Source organism: Pteropus alecto, unplaced genomic scaffold (genome assembly GCF_000325575.1).
Source record: "Pteropus alecto unplaced genomic scaffold, ASM32557v1 scaffold213, whole genome shotgun sequence".
NCBI lineage: Eukaryota > Metazoa > Chordata > Mammalia > Chiroptera > Pteropodidae > Pteropus > Pteropus alecto.
The window spans coordinates 3334972-3353294 of record NW_006434829.1 but is presented as its reverse complement, the minus strand read 5'-3'; the positions used below and the strand labels follow the sequence as shown (position 1 = coordinate 3353294).

General features: G+C 62.6%; 1 protein-coding gene across 1 annotated transcript in view; it reads right to left on the bottom strand.

The window, feature by feature from the left end:
* NCOR2 (nuclear receptor corepressor 2) overlaps positions 1–17774 on the bottom strand; it is a 165081-nt gene extending 147307 nt beyond the window's left edge. The window contains exon 1 of the mRNA XM_025045498.1: positions 17708–17774. The gene's annotated coding sequence lies outside the window, so the exon portion shown is untranslated. The remainder of the gene's footprint in view (positions 1–17707) is intronic.
* Between the last annotated feature and the right edge of the window lie 549 nt (positions 17775–18323).

Below are 18323 nucleotides of genomic sequence, written 5' to 3'. Positions count from 1 at the left end.
TGCCGTCCCGGGCTTGACAAGGGACTCTCACACCCACGCCTCTTGGGGGAAGGCCGGCTTCATGACTCACCCCCACCTCACAGGCCAAGGAGAGGCTCCCAGTGGTTGAGCACAGAGGGCCGGACACACGACGGCCACAGACGCTTCTCAGTCCCGCTCACTCCGTGCCGGTGGGCGCAGATGCCGCCTGGCCGGAGGGCGAAGGGGAGCGCCTGGCCGGCAATCGCCACCTCTCCTGCTCCTGCCCGCCCTGCCCGGCCCGGCCCACGCAGCTGCCCACCCAGCCGCCCACCCAGCGCAGAAAGGGCCCATTATGACTTCACAGGCCGGGAATTATGTTATTAGCCTGGGAAGGAGGCTGCACCCGGGGACAAAGGGCTCATTGTCATGCAAATGCACGACTCCGAGCAAGGGGGCGGCCCCTCCTGCCTCCAGCTTCTGAGCCACACTGAGAATCCCACTCCCTGCCTTCCCGAAGAGTTGGGGCAGTTCCGGCCTCAAGTCTGGCCCCAACAGGGCTCTCTTGGACCCCCAGGAGGAGGGCCCTCCTAGAGCCTGGGTTCGAATCCCGCCTCCTCCTCCATAGCCGAGCCACTGTCCTCTGGGACAGGGATGACAAAAGGGCCTTCTGAGGACGGGAGGATAACCCCTGAACGCGCTGGGCATCCCCGGGGCCCAGGAACACCTGCACACGAAACGCAGCCACCTGTCAGGAATAGCCATGAATGCTGTGTGTCTCCGGGCCAGCTGTGGGCCTTCTCTGTGCCTCATCTGGAGAGGCTGATTCAAGGCCCACTTCACGGGGTTATCAGGACTCAAATGACTCAGGTGCACAGAATGCCTGCCCCACTTGTCATGAAGCTGATGCTGTCTGCGCCGCTCCCCTGCACCCCGGTCCCCACGGGGTCCCCACTTTCCTTGCTCACGAGCTTCACCCCTCTGACTTCATCTAGGTAATGCAGACTTCCTGGGGGTGCTCGGTGGGTTCCTAGGGGGCATTCTTGAGCAAACACAACTGCTTTCTGAAAGACCCGTTTTCTAAGAGTGCCCCCAAAACGCACTCATGATCCTCAGCCGAAGAGCTTCTGAGATGGAGGGAGGTGAGCTCAGCATGAATCCCAGGTCAAGGTGCCCGGGCCTCCCTGGCCGAGCCCTCGGACGTGTGACTGGCCTGGACGAAGGCTGGAGGCGCTTCCCCGGCAAGGCCCCACTCACTGGGAAGGGACAGGCCCAGGTCCGCAGACTGTGGGGGACAGTGAACCAGGCACAGCCGTTTGCTCAGCAACTACTACCTGTAGGGCACTGGGGACACAGTGGTGACCAAGACGAACAAAATCCTGAGGGACGGGGCGTGGCGGATGGACGCTCGATAAACCCTAGGTGGTGACAATGGCGGGGTGGCAGGGAGTGACGAAGGGGGACAGGGGCCTCTTTCAGGAAGCGACATTTGAGCCGAGGCCTACATGAGGGAAGGCTGTGAAGGTCTCGGGGAGGGTATTCCGGGAAGAGGGCACAGCACACACAAAGGTCCTGAGGCAGGTGACTGGGGCATCCAAGAGACTGCAGAGGCACGTGCTGCCCCCAGCCCAGCCCCGCCTCCTGCCCCTTCAGGCCCCGCCCAGCAAAGCCCAGAGCCTGAGGCCCGAACTCTGACAGACACCCCTGGGACCCAGGCACAAGCCTCCATCACCCCAACACGATGGCGGAACACCCTCACAGCAGCACAGACCCGCCAGGCCCAGCAGGCGCCCGCCCAGCCCCAGCCTGGATGCTCTGGAACCCTCCAGCATCTTTAGGCATAAAGCAAGCCTTGCCTGGAGCTCCTGGGCCACCTGAAGGCCCAAGACCAGGTACTGAGCCAGCTGGAAGGGGGCCAGCCATCGGCAGACTCTCTCTCGGGAGCCGCTGGAGAAAGGGCCACCTTCAGATTAGCTTTGGCTGCACCGGACTGCATCTCCCGTGCGGAAGCGCCAGCCGAGGGTAATGCAGGCAGCTCGCTCCAGAAGGGGCTCCTTGCGTGAGGGCCCCCTCCCCGCCCAATGCCGCCCTGAGGACAGAGCAAGGCTGACCACTGCAAACAGAGCCCTCAGAGGAGGTGGCTGAGAGGTGACGGCCCGAGGTCACAGCTGTCTGGCCCTCACAGGTCACGAGCCCAGCCCCCTCCCGGCCTGACCACCTAGCCTGGCCGCCTGGCCTGGCCTGCAGGTGAGGAGGAAAGGCAGGAACTGAGGCTCAGAGAGGGTGAGCAACTCCCCCAAGGTCACCCAGCCCAAGGGCCTCCACACCCCGGCTCTGGGCCGGGGTCTGGGCCTCATCCCCTGAGAAGCGGGGATGTAAGCACCCACCCTCCCCGTTGCGGATGCGGGTATGAAGTGAGACAGTGCCGGACACGCCGCAGCAACCGCATCACAGACAGTGGGGACACTGGCAGCAGCACCTCCCCGCACACGCAGCGCTCAGCACGGGCCAGCTCATCGACCTGCGTACGAGCCCTGCAAGCCGCTAAGCACCACCCCATTTTGCAGATGAGGAAACTGAGGCTGGGGGTGCTGAGCCTGCTCTGAGGCGGCCGGGCTCGGACGCAGGGCAGCCCGGCCCCCCGCCTGTGCTCTTCCTCTGTTAGGTCACCACGGAGTCACGTGCAGTTGGGAGAAATAATGCAGCAAGACCCCGCGTGCCCCTGAGCCGGCTCCCCCCGGTGTAACCGGCCCTCCAGAACTGGACGTCGGCACCGACAGCCAGCCGGGAAACGGACGCCGACCCAGCTGCCCCGTCCCACACGCACTTGCTGAGCGTGTCTGAGCGTCTGACTGCGCGTTGGGCTCTGCGCGCTCCGACCTCAGGGCAGTGTGGCCATCACAAGGGTCTGGGGTGCGACTCTGCTATCCACCACCACACACAACTTTCTCAGTGTGGGGGCATCGCGTCACGAGACCAGGGTGCAGCAGGGGCGGACCCCATACTGTGGGCACTGAGGGGGCCTCGGGGCAGCGAGGGGACATGCGGGGACCCCGGGCTGCAGAGGCCTTTCCCGAGGTCCCCGGGAGAGGTCTGAGGACAATCCGACAGCAGGCAGCTGGCGTGGGCGGCCTGGACATCAGGAGACTCCCTGCTGGCTCCTGCTGGCCCAAAAGGAGAGGTCCAGAGCCAGCCACCAGCCCAGCATCCGGTGTCACTTACAAACACAGAGCCTCTGCCACCCTCAGTGGGAGAGCCAGTCCTGCCCGCCCAGCCCCCAGGCCACACTGTGCACTGTCGGGGTGTCTGGCCCAGGTCGGGTGGGAGACGGGGAAGAACAGGCATGGAGGGGGAGGGGGGGCAGGTACTGGGGAAGCCAGCCCAGGGACAAATGCAGACAGATCCTGGGGCTGGGAAGGACCCGGCCACCCACCCTGGGGTTGGGAGGGCTCTCAACAGGGAAGGGAAGAAAAATCAATGGCTGGAGCCCCAGACAGAACTAACTTAAGTCCAGGCCGCTCTGCACTTCCTGGCCGTGTCTTGACACCCGCTGCCCGGGGCGGGGTTTGTCCTGATTCCCCCGAGGCGCGCCTGCTGCGGCTCACGCAGACGGAAGGACAGAGGACAGAGGACAGCTGAGGCTCCGTGACCCCCGAGGTCGCACTGTCGTGAAGGGTGGGGCAGGGCCACGTCTCAGCCCCCTTAGGCCACACGGCAACTTGTGGGGTGGAGACAGAGTGTGCGTCCATTTGTCCGGCGGGAACACCGAGCCCGGCCGTCTGGCTCCAGCGTGAGCCAGGAGGCCGCCCCTCATCTCACGTAGCCCCGTCCTTGGGTGGCCCCTTTACGGCCCCGTCTCACGGATGAGGAAACTGAGGCCCGCACAGGTGAGGCCATGTGGAGTGAAGGGGGTGGGACCGGGGTTCAGACGCGGCCGTGGCACCCCCGCGCGCCGAGCGGCGGCCTCCCGGGTCCCAGCACACCCTCACCTCGCCTCGGGACAGTCTCTCCCTCATCCCCCCACCCCGCCCCCCGCTGGCAACTGAGGGCTCCTTGTAGCTGGGGCAGCACTTCCAACTTTCCAGTGTTCAGCCCGGCTCCCGGCTGCCAGGGCCTGGGCAAGCCCGGGCCGGCGGTGCTGATTTCAAAGCAGACACGGGCACCCGGCCAAGCACCACCGCGGTGGGAGCCAAGGGCCGGGGATGCGAGCACTGCCTGCACCTGGCCCCCTCCCCTGCTGCACCCCCAAACCCCGGCACCCCCAGGGCACTCCTGGCGGCCAACGCCGAAGGGCAGATCGGGACCGCCCAGATCCCCCTACTCTGCTCACGGTCCCCTCCCATGGACAACAGCCAAGCACTGTCCCACTGGGCCACCCCCTCTCGACACCCTCTTCTGGGACTTCAGCCACTCTGGCTGTTAGATGGCCAGCCCACTGTCCACTCCCACCGACCGCCGGGGCCCACACCCTGCCCTGGGCCACCGCGCTGGGCAGAACAGGGGCGCCTGGCAGAAGAGCCACCGTCCCCGGGGGTCCCCCTGGCCCAGGTCCCCGTCCGACCGTGAGACACGGCCCCCCTCGGCCGGTGACCCGGCCACTGCGGCTCGCTGCCCACCGCCGAGCCCAGAAACTTCTCTTACCGAGCACATGACCAGCCTTACACTGGAGTCAGCTCCAAACACAACTTGAAGTAACTCTCCCACAAAAAAAAAAAAGAAAAAAGGGAAGAAAAGAAGGACGAGGAAAACGTGCCAGCGGCGGGTCGGCGGGGCCCTCACACAGACCTTTCCGCCGGCTTCCAGGGGACACGCCGCGTCCAGCGTCAAACCATCCTTCCCACAGGCCCGGCGCCGGCAGAGGACAGCCCCTCCGGCCTCTCCGCCTTCCCGCGAGACTACGGGCTCCCCCGGATGGGGAGGCCCTGCGGGCGCGTCTGCAGCCAGGCCGCCCCCCAGGCCCGCTCCCGAGGCCCCCCGACACGGGGCCCTCCCGGCCCAGCAAGGGACAGCACAGGGCCACCAACGCGAGGCCGGGCCTCGGCGATCCTTCCTGCCTCCTGCCACTCGGGCCTATAAACACAGGGAATTACATAAGTCCACTCCTGTTGGGGAGCCAAAAGTACGAGCTTTTTCTCCCAGCCTTGGCAGTAAGTAATAATTCCTCATCGCCATGGTAACCCTGGCGGGCTTCCAGCCGACACTCAGGAGCTGAAACACTGGGACACCTTTTTATAGCTCGGCAGAAAAACCTCTTCACTGTTCCCTCCCTCGCTGGCTTGCAGGGAAAGCGAGCTCCGGGCCCAATGTTCCTCCTTTAACCCGTTTCCTCCCAGCTGGACCATCCACCCCGGGGCCCGGCCCACCTGCCTCCTCCTGGAACCAAAGCCGCTGCCCCCGCCCCCCGCCCCCGCCCCGTCCCAGTCTTCCAGTCTCCAGGGTGACACGGCCAGAGGGCAGGCTCTGCCTTTAAAATATTTCTGTCTTTGGAATCTCAGGAAAAGCAAACATGAGCCCCTCACACTGGTATTCTGAACGAGATGACCCCAGAGAGTGAAGACACAGCCAGACACACACGCATATTCACACACACACTCACACTCACACACACACACACACCCCCGCACGCAGGCTGAAATGGACGCTCTGGTGGCCGGCCAGGCGTCTGAACCTTGGCTGCAGCAGCTGTGTGACTCAGAGACAAGTCTGAGCTTCTCTGGGTGTCAGCCTGCCATCTGCAGCGGGGCGGGCACAGCGCTCGGAGCAGCCGGGTCCAGGCGTCGGGAGAGGCTGCCGCAGCTGCCAGGAACCAGAGGGTCCCTGACGCAGCCTCCCAGAGTCACTCCCCTGCCCCCAGCAACCCCAGCAGGAGTTGGGCCCAGAGACGTCGGCCCAAGATGGCATCCTGAGTGACGACAAGGGGCCCGCGGGGCGCAGATGCAGGGCAGGAGGCGCAGCGACCACGAAGAGCCAGCAGATGAGGTCAGGGGGCGACGGGAAAGGCGAGGGCACAGCGGGCGCCCCAAAAGAGCCTAACGACGACAGAAGCTGACGTGCGCCTGGCACTGCGTGACCGCTGCACCTGTCACCCCTGTCCTCACGACTGTGCGGCAGGAGGCAGGTGCGATGTTGAACCCGTCCCCCCCGCAACGCAGAGAAGATACGGGCTCAGAGAAGCAAAGTGGCCAGCCCAAGGTCACACAGCTGGAAAGCGGCCGCAGTCTGAACAGGGTCAGCCTGGCCTGCCCCCACCACGCCACGTGGTGTGGTCAGCAAGGAGCCAGAGGGTTGGGGCAGACTAGCTCTGCATGTGGCAAAGGGCCATGGCCACTGGTCTGTCTAGCCAGGGGACAGGGACGTCTGCTAGGAGACCAGCAAAGAGACCCGCACGCAGGCCACAAGCGTGTCGACTCAGCGGCTCACCGCCAGCCCCTTCCGAGCAAGCACCTGCTCTGAGAGCGAAGGCCGGAACTTTTCTGCTCCCAAGCCTTCTTTTACAGGTAGGGAAACTGAGGCACGGGAAGGCGTGAGTGACCAAAATCCACGTTTAGACCACAGATCTGGGCGCTGTCTTCCTGCCCGCTGGCTCTCACCGTGACCGTCCAGAGACACATCTGAGGAACGGGCCAAACCAGCCCCGCCAGACCCGGCCGGGAAGCACCTGAGCAGCACTCACCGGTCCCCTTTGTTCCTCGCTGTTTGTCTTGGACACGGACCTGCACCCAGGCCTTCGCGGAGGCCGGCGCTGGAACCAGGGGCAGCTCCTCCGAATCCCAGGGGCTCTCCGTGCTTCGAGCCGGCTCCATACTGGGCCGTGTCACTGCATGGTCACTTCCTGTGCCGGGCAGCGGAGGGGCTTTGCGGGGGGACGGCATGGAGACAGCAAATCACCAAACACCTGCAGGACCTACTCGCTGCTCCCTCTAGACTGAGCCAGAGGCCGAAACTGAGCTCATGTCAGAATAAGCACGTGGCCGTCTGCTTAGCGACAGAACTCTTCATTCCCCAAGCCTGACGGTGACCAGTGACCGCTCCTCAGTACTTCAAAAAGTGTCCTCCGGCCAGTTCACCAACATGCTACTTCCAGGAATAGCTTTGGGGACGGTGGGAAAGATCAGTAAAGATGTCACAGGATACGCTGGGACGGGGGCCACGAGGCATGAGCGGCGAGGCAAAGGGGTTCCTGGGAAAGGCCCCCGACCTCTGCAGGCATCAGCCTGCTCAGCTGCAAAATGGGGCCACACCTGTCTGCCGCCTCTCGGGGACAACGGAAGCTACGCCTTTGGGGGCTTAGAGGACCAGACTGGGGGACCCACAGTCCCGCTCCCGCTTCGCATCCAGGCCTGAGTGAAAGGCATCCCCGCTCACTTCCCGTCCACGCGGAGATGAGGTTGGGGGGTGGGGAGGGCACCGGAAACGTCCACTGTTTCTACCTCCTGCTTCCCTGTCCCGCGCCCCAGCATCCGAGACGTGGGCAGGTGACTACCCCCTTTCCCACCTGAGGACACCCACACCACGGAATATTATCTGGCCATAAAAAAGAGTGATGCACTTACACACGCTACAAAGTGGCCGAACCTCGAAAACGTAACGCTGGGAGAAAGCCAGCCGCACAATGCCACGCGGCGCGTGATCCCATACACGTGATATACCCAGAACAGGCAAACCCGCAGCGGCAGAGTGGTGGCTGCCGGGGGTGGGGAGGGACACACGGGGGAGTGACTGCCAATGGGTACGGGGAGTCCCCTCGGAGTGACGAAAACATTTGAGAACTAGAAAGAGGTGAAGGCTGTCAGACATTATAAATGCACTGAAAACTAATGAATCGTTCACGTCAAAGCGGCTCACTGTACGTGATGGCGACTGGCAAAATGGGCCCCCTTGAGGCCCAGTTTACTCTCTTTCTGAAAGCACGTCCACCTCCCCACTGATAAGCGTCCCTGACCCCAGGCCTGGAGTCGTCAGATGTTCGACAAACATTTACTGAGCCCCAACTGTACACGCTGGGCACGGGGCCTACAGCGGCAGACAAGACAAAGTTCCCGGCCCTCGCAGAGCTGACTCCCAGAGAGCCGAGAACGTCGACGGCAGATAAAGACGTGGTGCAATCCAAGGAGTGACAGCTGCCGTGGACGCGTGGTTTCTGGGGCAGTGACACTTCCACGGTGGCCCAGGCGGAGTAAGCGAGAGGGATGTGGAAATCCCCCGGGGAGAGCACCCGGCCAGGACGAAGGCCCCGAGGTGAGTTCCAGAGCAGCCCGGAGGCCAGCATGGTGCGAAAGGATGAGCAGAGGGACAGCCTGGCTGGGAAGGTCAGCCTCCCACGGCTCCAGGCCATGTAGGGCCCAGAGGCCACAAACAGGTCTTTAAATTTTAAAGGTGATTAAAATAAAATTCACAAGTGCTTCAGTTTCCCGGGGCTGCTGACCGTAAACTGGGTGGCTTAAAACAGGAGCGACTGACTCTCGCACAGTTCTGGAGGCCAGCAGCCCCGAATCGGGGTGCGGGCAGGCCCGTTCCCCCACAGCCGCTGAGGGGCAACGCCTCCTTGCCTCTCCCGGCTTCCGGTGGCTCCCGGACGCCTCACTCCCACCTCTGCCTCCGGTCACATGGCCTCCTCCTCCGTGTCTTCTCATAAGAACTTCTGTCGTCGATTTAAGGCCCACTGCCATCTAGGACGATTTCATCCTGATCCTTAACTCGACTGCATCCGCAAAGACCCTTTGCCCAAACAAGGTCACAGTCGCGGTTCTGAGGGGACCGACACCCTAGGGCCACTACTCCATCCTCTGCAATCAAGACTTGAAATTCTTTGGCAGCATGAAATGCCCAGAGCCATGCATGCCCGCACCCCGCCCCCGCCCCCGCCCCTTTCCGCAAGGATTCTGGGGAACCAGGCCTGAAGCTTGGGGCAGGTTGGGGGGCCCTGGAGGAGGCCCCCCAGGGGCCCGCAGCTAGCTTTCTTCCAGCCTGGCCACTAGGAACAGAGCCCAAGGAATCCCCTCCCTGCGAGAGGCACCCACGAGCCACCTCACAGGGACTCCTTGACACGGAGACCTCCCCAGACCAGAATGCATCATGCTTCCCGGTCACTTCATCCAGGCACCGACGTGTACGGCTAAACCCCTGGCCACACTGGGACTGTCTCTCTGTGTACTGTTTTTATTTTTAAAGGGGCCGCCCCTACCCGCAGCAGCTGTGAGCTGTCAGCAGGCAGAGCTAACTGCTCGCTCAAGACTCATGTCCAGAGCACCCAGCGGGGATGGCTGGGGCCAGGGGCAGCGGCTGCCTGCTCTGTCTGGGGTCCCAGGAGCCCACACAGCCTGGCAGGTGAGGAGGAAGGAGGGAGCGTCCGAGAATGCTCCTGGCCACCGCCAGCAGATGCCAGGACCCAAGCCCGAAGCCCAGGCCTTACCAGCCAGGCACACACCCACTCCCGGTGGGCCAGCCTCTGCGCGTGCGCCTGTAGACCCCCACAAACCCACAGGGTACTGCCATGCCCACGTTACAGGAGGGGAAACTGAGGCACAGGGGTAGGGCGACCTGCCCGATGGCACGCAGCTGGGAAGTGGCAGAGGGGGGTGTGAGCCCCGAGTGTCGTGCTCGAGTCTGTGTCACCGACCACGAGGCGTGACTGTCTCTTAGAGCCCAAGAGGAGGGCACTCGGCGGAACTGCGGAGGCCTCGGGGGCGGACTTTCGGGAAGAGCACTTCCAGGGGCGTTAAACGTGACTTCTGAAGCCTTGGGACCTTCCGGGACATTCCATGGGACATTCTGCCCAGACCACAGACGGCAAAATACTTTGAGATAAAAGTCACAGCTGGGAACATAGGCCACAAAATGATGACAGTCAGCTGTGGCCAACAGGGAAGCTCTTGGCACACGCGATGTTTTTTAAAAATTAGGACACTGCTTATAAAATCCAGATTTCCAGCGTCTCTCGTCAAAAAAACGAAGGATGCCCAACATGCCGGTTCGCCATGTTCCCCACCCCCCTTCTCTGACTGGGCCTGGGTTGGGTCACCCCTTCCCCCGACCTTGGCCACCCCGCCCCCCGCCCCGCTGAAAACGGTGAATGGCGCTGAAGGCCTCACTCGGCGAGGAATGGACGATGGCGAGGAGCGACGTGCCCGCGGCTGGGTGACTCTCCTTCCCCGTGGCTGGCTGTGCTGGTGGCAGAAACTTGCCTGAGAACACGGCCCGGAACAAAGGCAGCGGAGCGAGGGCAGAGACAGCTCCCCAAGGCACGGGGGTGCGAGGCCCTGGATCCAGCCACGCCTGAACCCGCCCAGCCCCGGACTCTGCCGCTGGGAGCGCCCGTGGGTTCTCCCTGCGGCCTGAGGCAGCCCGAGCGTGCCTCTGCCACGCTCAGGCAGGAGCCCCCCGGTCACCCTCGGGTGCCTCCCTGAGGCTTGCCCGAGGAAGCCTCGGGCCGTGCTACGCTCCAGCAATAAGTAACCTGAACTCTGTCCCCATGACCGCCAGCGCCCTCGGTGGCACCTGTGTAACTGACACTCTCTCTGGATGCTCGGCTCCTCCAAGGCATGGGTGGCCAAGGTCCGACTTTTCCATCATTCCGATCCCAGAGGCCTACAAATGTCTGGAACATTCCGTGGGCTCCATAAATGTAAATAAATAGCAAAAGAGCAAAAAGGAAAAGCAAAAGGCATTAAACTTCTGCCTTAAATGGGAAAAAGGGCCAAGCCCTGCGGACTACAGCGCAGCCTCCGATCCAGAACCGGTCCCGGAGGCCCGGCCCAGCTCCGGCCGTGCAGGCCTCCTCAGCGTCCGCGAGCACCCGCCACAGGGCGTGCACGCCCGCTGCTCCCCGACCTGCACGGCTCATCCCTCTCCTTCCATAAGTCTGCTTCCTTCTCACTGTCCGGGTCCCAGCTCAAAGGCCACCCCCTCGGAGACCACCCTTAGTTCCTCTACCTAAAGTGAACCCCGCCCTCCGGAACGAGGGCTGCCCCACCCTCCCCGCCCCGCACTGGTCCACGGCAATGATGTCTCGGACCTGCAGTCCAGTGTTCGTCGTCTGCGCTGCCCATCTCCCCATCGGCCCCTGGCATCTCGTTTGCTGTGTACTCCCTCCCCCAGGAGGCCATGGGGACACCAGGCTGGCTGCGGGGAGGCAGGAAGCAAAGCTCTCACGTCCTGACCAGTCCCAGCCAGCCAGAGCAGCTGCTGCATGCCTCGGGGCCCTACGTGGCACATGGAGCTGGCCCACAGCCGGGGCGGCCCTGCCAAGAGATCCAGTCTGGCTCCGAGATGAAGGAGGGCTGCAGGTGGCGCCTGCACAGTCCCCACAATTGACAGCAGGTGTCGTGGAGTCAAGCCGTCCAGGTTCGAATCCCAGCTCTGCCAGCTGTGTGATCTTGGGCAAGTCGCTTAACCTCCCTGTGCCCCCAGCTTCCCCACCTATAAAACGGGGCTGACAGTAATAGCACCTGGCTCACAGGACTGCCACGAGGAGCCCGTTGGTGAGTGTGCATGATACACTTAGAACACAGCCTGGCACGGAGTCAATGCTTAGGAATCATTAGGAATTCGAGTTAATATCAACGGTGACAGTGACAGGCTCTCCCGTGGCGCTGAGGCAAGCCAACGGTCAGGAAATGTCAGCGCTGGTAAACAATGCAGTGTCTGCTCTGCGCCAAGTCGTCTGAAGCGCTTCACACACCGATTCCTGCGAGGCAGGTTCACCATTATGCAGCGTGCTTGTATAATGGTAAACTCCTCCAGGCAGCCTCCTGAGATTGCCAGGGACACACACAACTCCTCCTGCGAGTCTGCGCTCCACTCCCCTCTCCGTCCCTGCCCGCAATGAGTGGAAGATCCCCCGCCGGCCCGGGCTCAGCACAAGGAAGGCATACCCCACGCCGGCCCGAGCCACAGCCCCTGCCAGAGCCCCAGAAACGCAGGCCCCGGCTGGCTGTATGAACACACCCCCGAAAGGGAGGTGTGTCCGCTCCCTGTGGCCTGCAGAGGACACTTCCCGGTAGAGGCCCAGGCATCTCAAGGGCTCTGTCCCGACCGCCCCCCACAAGGCCAGAACATGGAGTGCACCGTGAAGGGACAGGTGTCCACTCCGGCTGGGGATCTGGGGTCTGCAGGGGCAGCATGTGACAGTAACGCCGCCCCCGGGCACCCCATCCTTTCTGTCCCCAAAATGAGGTGGGCTGGCTGAGGTCACCCAGCACAGCACGGACCCCGGCAAAGCCAGCCCCTGGCACACACGGCCCCTTCGCTTCTCGGACGGGAGAGGGGCCCCCCACACACACACCAGGGACCTGAGGTAGGCTCCGTCTCCCTAGCCAGGTGGTAAGAGCTGGTGAGAATGCCCGCTCCCCCACCCACGGGCTGTGTGACCCCACGCAAGTCCGTCCACCTCCCTGAGCCTTGGTTTCCTCATCTGGAAAGTGGGTCTAACGAGCATGGCCATAGTCCCACGGCAGGACTGGGAGTGCCCCCAAAAGCCGGCAAATCAAAGAGAAGACCAGGAAGAAGCTATTTAAATTTCAGCAAGTGGACCGACTTTGCGATTAAATGAAACGAAACACAATTTTATTTTACGGTTCAGGATGTTTTCTGTTTGGATTCACAGCAGCTGCGGAAGAGATGACGTGGTCTCTTGAGGCCTTGAGCTACCCTAAACTAGCATCTCCTCTAAAGGACGGCCCTGGAAAGTCATCGAAAAGTGCACAAAGCCAAGGGCCGGCACTCAGCGTCCCACGCAGGACGACCCGGAGGCAGAGGCAGCAGAGAGAGGGAGGCGGGCTCTGGGATTAGGATCTCACTGGCTGTGCGACCTCGGGCAAGTCACTTAGCCTCTCTGTTCCACAGTTTCCTCACCTGTAAAGTGAGGATGATGATAATCCCTGCTTCGCAGGGGGTTTGGGAAGATTAAATAAACTATAACATGTAGAGAGAAACACGATCGTCATGATAAACCATTATCATTATCGCTGTCGTCTGCGCCAATTTCAAAACCTACGTAGATTTACAACCCCGAATGCAGGAGAAAGACAAGCCCACCGGGACCCCTGGGACTCGCTGGGAACCCCGCCCCCACCCCCCCAGAAAGGCAGCGCCTCCCTCCTCCCTCCAGCTGGGGGGCAGGGATCACCCTCAGATGGAAGGAGGCACATGTCAGAGCTGGAGATTAAAAACAAGTACAATTATCGGGCAGGCATCCATCCATAATTACGAATTTGATGTAATTAGGCACCCCACTAACTTCATTACTTATTTATTTACGGGATTGCTTATTTAATTTGTGGGCCTCTTTCCCCGAAAAATCATCTTTGCTAACACCCCTCAGGCGAGGGAGGATGGGGAGGAGGCCCCCTCTCTGTCACCACCCCCATGCCTGGGCGTCCACATTTCATGCCTCTGCCTTGCCCCGAAACAGCTCCCGGCAGACGACAGAGTCACCCAGGCCTGAAGTGCACGCGACAGGGCTCGGCGCCCATGGACAGAGCTCGACCCCAAAGACAAGGACCCTCCTTCACACCCTCACCTCTCCAGCAGAGGAGACCCTGGAGGGGGAAGCGTGGCTCTGTCCCCACCCGCCACCAGTCACAGGCGTGAGCCTCTCTACCGGCAAACGCATCGGTGTAGCAAATGGAGCCGGCACTTCCCGGCGCGGAGGAGGAAAAAGGGCCCCGACTCCTGCCGAGTGACTGCAGGGAAGTCGCCTGACCGCCCAGAGCCTCAGTCTCCTCGTCTGTGAAAGGCTGGGGACAACACCTACGACCAGGTAGCCATGAAAACCCAACTGCTGCCACCCAGTGCCGCCCGCGGCCTCAGCCAACGCGACGCGGCAGGACACGGCACGGAGAGGCACGAACACGTTCGAGCTTCACCCGTAACAGCCAAAAGCAGCCGAGAAGCAACGCAAGTGTCCGTCAGCCCGTGAACGGAGACGTGGCCTGTGATACACGCACGCGGCCGAAAACACACGCGACCCGATACACGCGAGACACGGACGCACCTCGAAGCCGGGCGGGGAGGGAGAAGCCCGACACGAGCGAGTACGTATTCTACAGCTTTAGTATGGAATCCAGAAGATTCTAGGACGTCTACGACATCAGCAGATGCTTCCGGTGGGGGGATGCGGATTCCCTGGGGGATGATGGGAGCCCTCTGTATCTCGATTGTGGTGCTTATTGTACGAATGTTTACATTTGTCTCAGCTCGTGGAACTGAACCTTTAAAACGGGCGACGACATCTCGATGAGGCTGAATTTTTAAAACTGTAACAGAATAATAAGCACCATTAATCCCAGCCCAGGGCCCAGGGACTATTTCCCTACTTCCAGGCCAGGCCTGCTGGCTCGGTCACCGTCCCCTTGAGCTCCCTAAGCCCGATTTATGGGCGCTGGACAAGGAAGGTCAGGGTGTGCCTCTGCCTGTCGGGCTCCCCGTGCACAAAGGCGGGGTTACACACGGCTCCTGGGAGAGCTGGTGTGCAGTGAACAGGGAGAGGTCAGCAGCCGTCCCTGGCACGCGGCACGGGCCTCGTTACTGTTGCTGCAAAATGGTAAACAGCAAGCGCCAGGCCCAGGAGGGCAGGACTGGCTCAGCGTCCTTGTCACCCCGACACACGCGAGCCCCCACCAGACAAGATCCAGGCCTGGGCAGCTGCCCCATCACCGAAGGCTCCAGGCTGCTAAGTCTCCGGCATTCAATCGAAGCCTGCTGTCCAGGACAGGGCACGGCGCCTCGGCTCCGCCCAAGAGCACAGGCACAAAAGGACGGGTGTCCTGTGGGGAGGGGGCGGCCCTGGGGGGCGGCACGGCACTGCCTGGGAGGTCGTTTGGGGACAGGAGCTGGCCAGTGGAGAGGACATCCGGGAGGAGGGCGCCTTGGAGGTCTGGCTGTCACGTTTACACTCGCTGGGGCAGGACGAGGGTCACCCGGGAGCCCCCTCCACTTAGAGAAGAAAGAGATGACAATAATAAAGGACGACGAGGCGGGGCGGGGGGCTGCAGGGGCTGGGGGTGCTGAGCGCTCTGTGCGCCCTCGGGCAGCTCCGGCTGCCCAGTGAGTGATGGAGTGGGCAGGCGGCGCCTGGGAGCTGGGGGCGGGGGGGTCCCCCGGGCCCGATTAGAGGGCCAGCCGCAGGCAGACACGCTCAACTGTCAGCCCGTCCTCCCAGCCCGCCATCAGAGGCACCATTAATTGCTGTCATCTGAGGGTGGCCTGTGGGGAGGAGAGAGGGGAGGGGAGGGAGGAAGAGGGGGCTGGAGGGAGTCGGAGGGAGCTGGAAGGGGGGAAGGGAAGGAGAGGAGGGGGAGGGCGGCCTGCGCAGGGCTGAGCCCCCTAGACTGGAAGGAAAGAGACCTCCTGCCCTTTCCTCCTCCACCCAAGAGAGGGACCAGGCCCCCAGCTAAGGACAAAGCCGGCGGACTCGCTGCCCAGGAGAGACAAACAGACCCAGAGAGGTGCGATTCTGCCGGGCCTTCCCCGCCCCCCGCCACGTATGCAACTGGTCATTCCCTCCCCAGGGCGCCCAGAAAGCCTGGCCTTCCCAGTCCTCCATTCTCCGACAGCCTCCACGCACATCCGACCCCTGCCCCCTGACCCTTCACCCTCACGGATTCGCCACCAGGCACCAGGCTGGGAGAGGTTCGAGGCGCCTGCCTGCACCCGCTGCTCTCACAGCTCCCCCTCCCAGGGCGACGCAAAGGTCACCTGCTCAAAAGACCTGTGCCGGCGCCGGGGACTCTGGAGCCGGGGCCCCTGGGGTCCAGCCCGCCCTCTGCCACTTGCACACTCGGGGCCAGCGCGTCGCCTCCCCTGGGCCTCGGTTTCCTCATCTGTGCAATGCGGGCAGCGAGCGGGTGGCTCTGGGGATTAAAGGACGTGATTCCACCAGGTGCCGAGAACGAGTCAGACGCCGCGGGAGTGTGGAAGTGTTTGCTGCTGCCCCACGATCGTCCCGGACGCGGTCCCCGGTCCCCGTGCGCCTCACACATCAGCCCCTCGACCTCTTCTCCTGGCTCCTCGGAAATGCCGCCCCCCCACCCCGCCCCCATGCCTCCCCAGGTGTGGGGGGTGGGCTCAGAAAGGCCAGCAGGCTCCACACAGTTCCTGTCTCCAGAGCACCCACCCCCCTCCCAGCCCCTGCCAGCTGCCCGTCCCCAGACAGGCCTTCTCTCTGGGCTGAGGAGCCACTTGGGTCCTGCCAGGAGCCAGGGGAACACTAGGCTGTCTCCGCAGGGGGAGGGACCCTCCCTCCCCCGTCTGCCTCCTCCCTCGAGGTGATGGATCGCCCCAGAGGAGGAAGCTAAGTGCTCGCAGACAAAAGCCCTTTTATCGTCCTCGGGCGGACGGCTGGTATGACAAGCAGATAACTCAGCCTGGGAGGCAGGCTCCCCGTCGGGCCCGCAGACGGACGGAGGACGGAGGACAGAGGGCCAGCGGCAGGGAGGGGGCGACAACACCCGGGCAAGGCCGCCTTCCCTCCGACTGCAAGCAGATCAGGTGGAAAACCTGGCTGATCACCTGTGGGGACCGCCACACAGTGGCACCCACGCCTCCCCGCCTCCAAGGCGATACCCACTGCTGTGCAGCCCAGGGCCCGGCCAGGAAGCAGGCCGCCTCCAAGGCCGGTCTTCCTGGGGGCCCCAAAGGCTCAGGAACAAGGGAGAGAGGCCTGTCCCCGAAACCCCACCGTGGGACTCACGCAGCACTAACGAACCAAGAGTCCGGTCCATACAGCCTCGGGCCTCTGTGCGGGCCGCTCGCTCTGCCGGGGGCCCCTCCAGAGGCCTGCGTGCTCCCTCTGTCCCCTCCTCAAGGTCTCTGCTCTAATACCACCTTCTCAGGAAGCGCTCTCCATCCCATTTCAACCCCCGGCCCACCCACACACTCCCCGAGGCCCCCGCGCAGTTCTTCACTCCTTGTGACTGGTCTACTGTCGGGGTCCCTGGGAGGGTCACGGGGTTAAAGTCCTAGCTCTTTGCTTCAAGTTGAGGCTTGGGACCGCTGACTCATGTGAGCCTCAGTCTCCCCATCTAGAAAATGAGGGTAACAACCCATTTGGGAGCGTTGCTGTGAGGGTCACAAAACCAGATGACACATGAAAAGCACTCGCTCTGATTATTAGTTTGTTGAGCACCTACTCTGTGCCAGGCGCTGTTCCGTATTAGCCCACTTAACGGGCACGGCAGAATGCGACGGGTCCTGTTAGGCCCCCATCTTACGGACGGGAAAATGAAGACACAGAGAGATGAAATGACGTCCTGGGTGACCGCGTGAAAGTGGCAATGTCAGGACTAGAACCCAGGTCACCTCCCTTCCGTGGGCACAGTGGCCACGGCGGCACACGAGGGTCCCGCCCCAGGGCTTCCTCCAACACTGGCCACTCCAGCACACGACCCCTTCCACAGGCCCTGCCGTCCCCAAGCCTGCAGCTGTCCTTCTGAGGAGAGACCCCCCAGAGACGGAGAACACCCACGTCCCACATGTGCCCTGCCAGACATCACCCCTTCTCTCAGGCATCATCTGAAAATCACGCTCTCGACCGGGAACCAGGAAATGTCCCCTCCCTGGGGGACCCCACAGCCTCTCCCAGCCATTCCCACCCTGGGCGTCAGACTCCTACAAGGCCACACCAAGCCCCCACCACAGTCACCAAATGACGTCTGGCTCCACAGCTGCTCCCCACCCCCTGCCCATGAGACGCTCCCAGTCACACGGCTGCAGTAGAGACAGTGGGGAGTGGGGACAGGCGTGAACTTACCAGAAACGGCTGCCAGCGACGCTGTATCCCAAAGACGCGTATCCCAAAGACTCCGGGGGGCCTGCAGGAGAAAACAGGGGTCGTGTTAGTGGCGGTCACAGCCTCCACGCGGGGGCTCAGCGGGACCACGTCGCAGTGTGGGGAGAGACGGCAAAGCCCACGGGCCTGGCACACTGTGGACATCAGGCCAAAGGATTCTCCACAACAAACCCGTGAGCGACACTCCGACCCACATGACAGAGAAGGGAACCGAGAATCCAAGTCCCATGCCCCAGTCCCAGGGCCGAGGAGTCACAGAGCGGGACTCCAATCCAGACGCTGGGGTCGTGAAGGCAGCCGCGCTGGGCAAGGCCACCAAGGCCCCAGGGTTACTGTGACACTCCCTGAGGAACCTCCCGGAGGAGGCTTACACAAGGGAGCAGTGGGCCTACTATTCTCATTCAAGAATCTCTGACTCTCCAAAGTCCACACTAGCACAGTGACAGCTAGAGCACAGAATATAATAAGGGGACAGAAAATGAGAGCCAGTCACGTCGACAGAAAACGGGGGACAGACTCGGGAACGCGTCACAAAAGGGGACGCACGGACGGCCAACGAGCACGCGAAAATATGCTC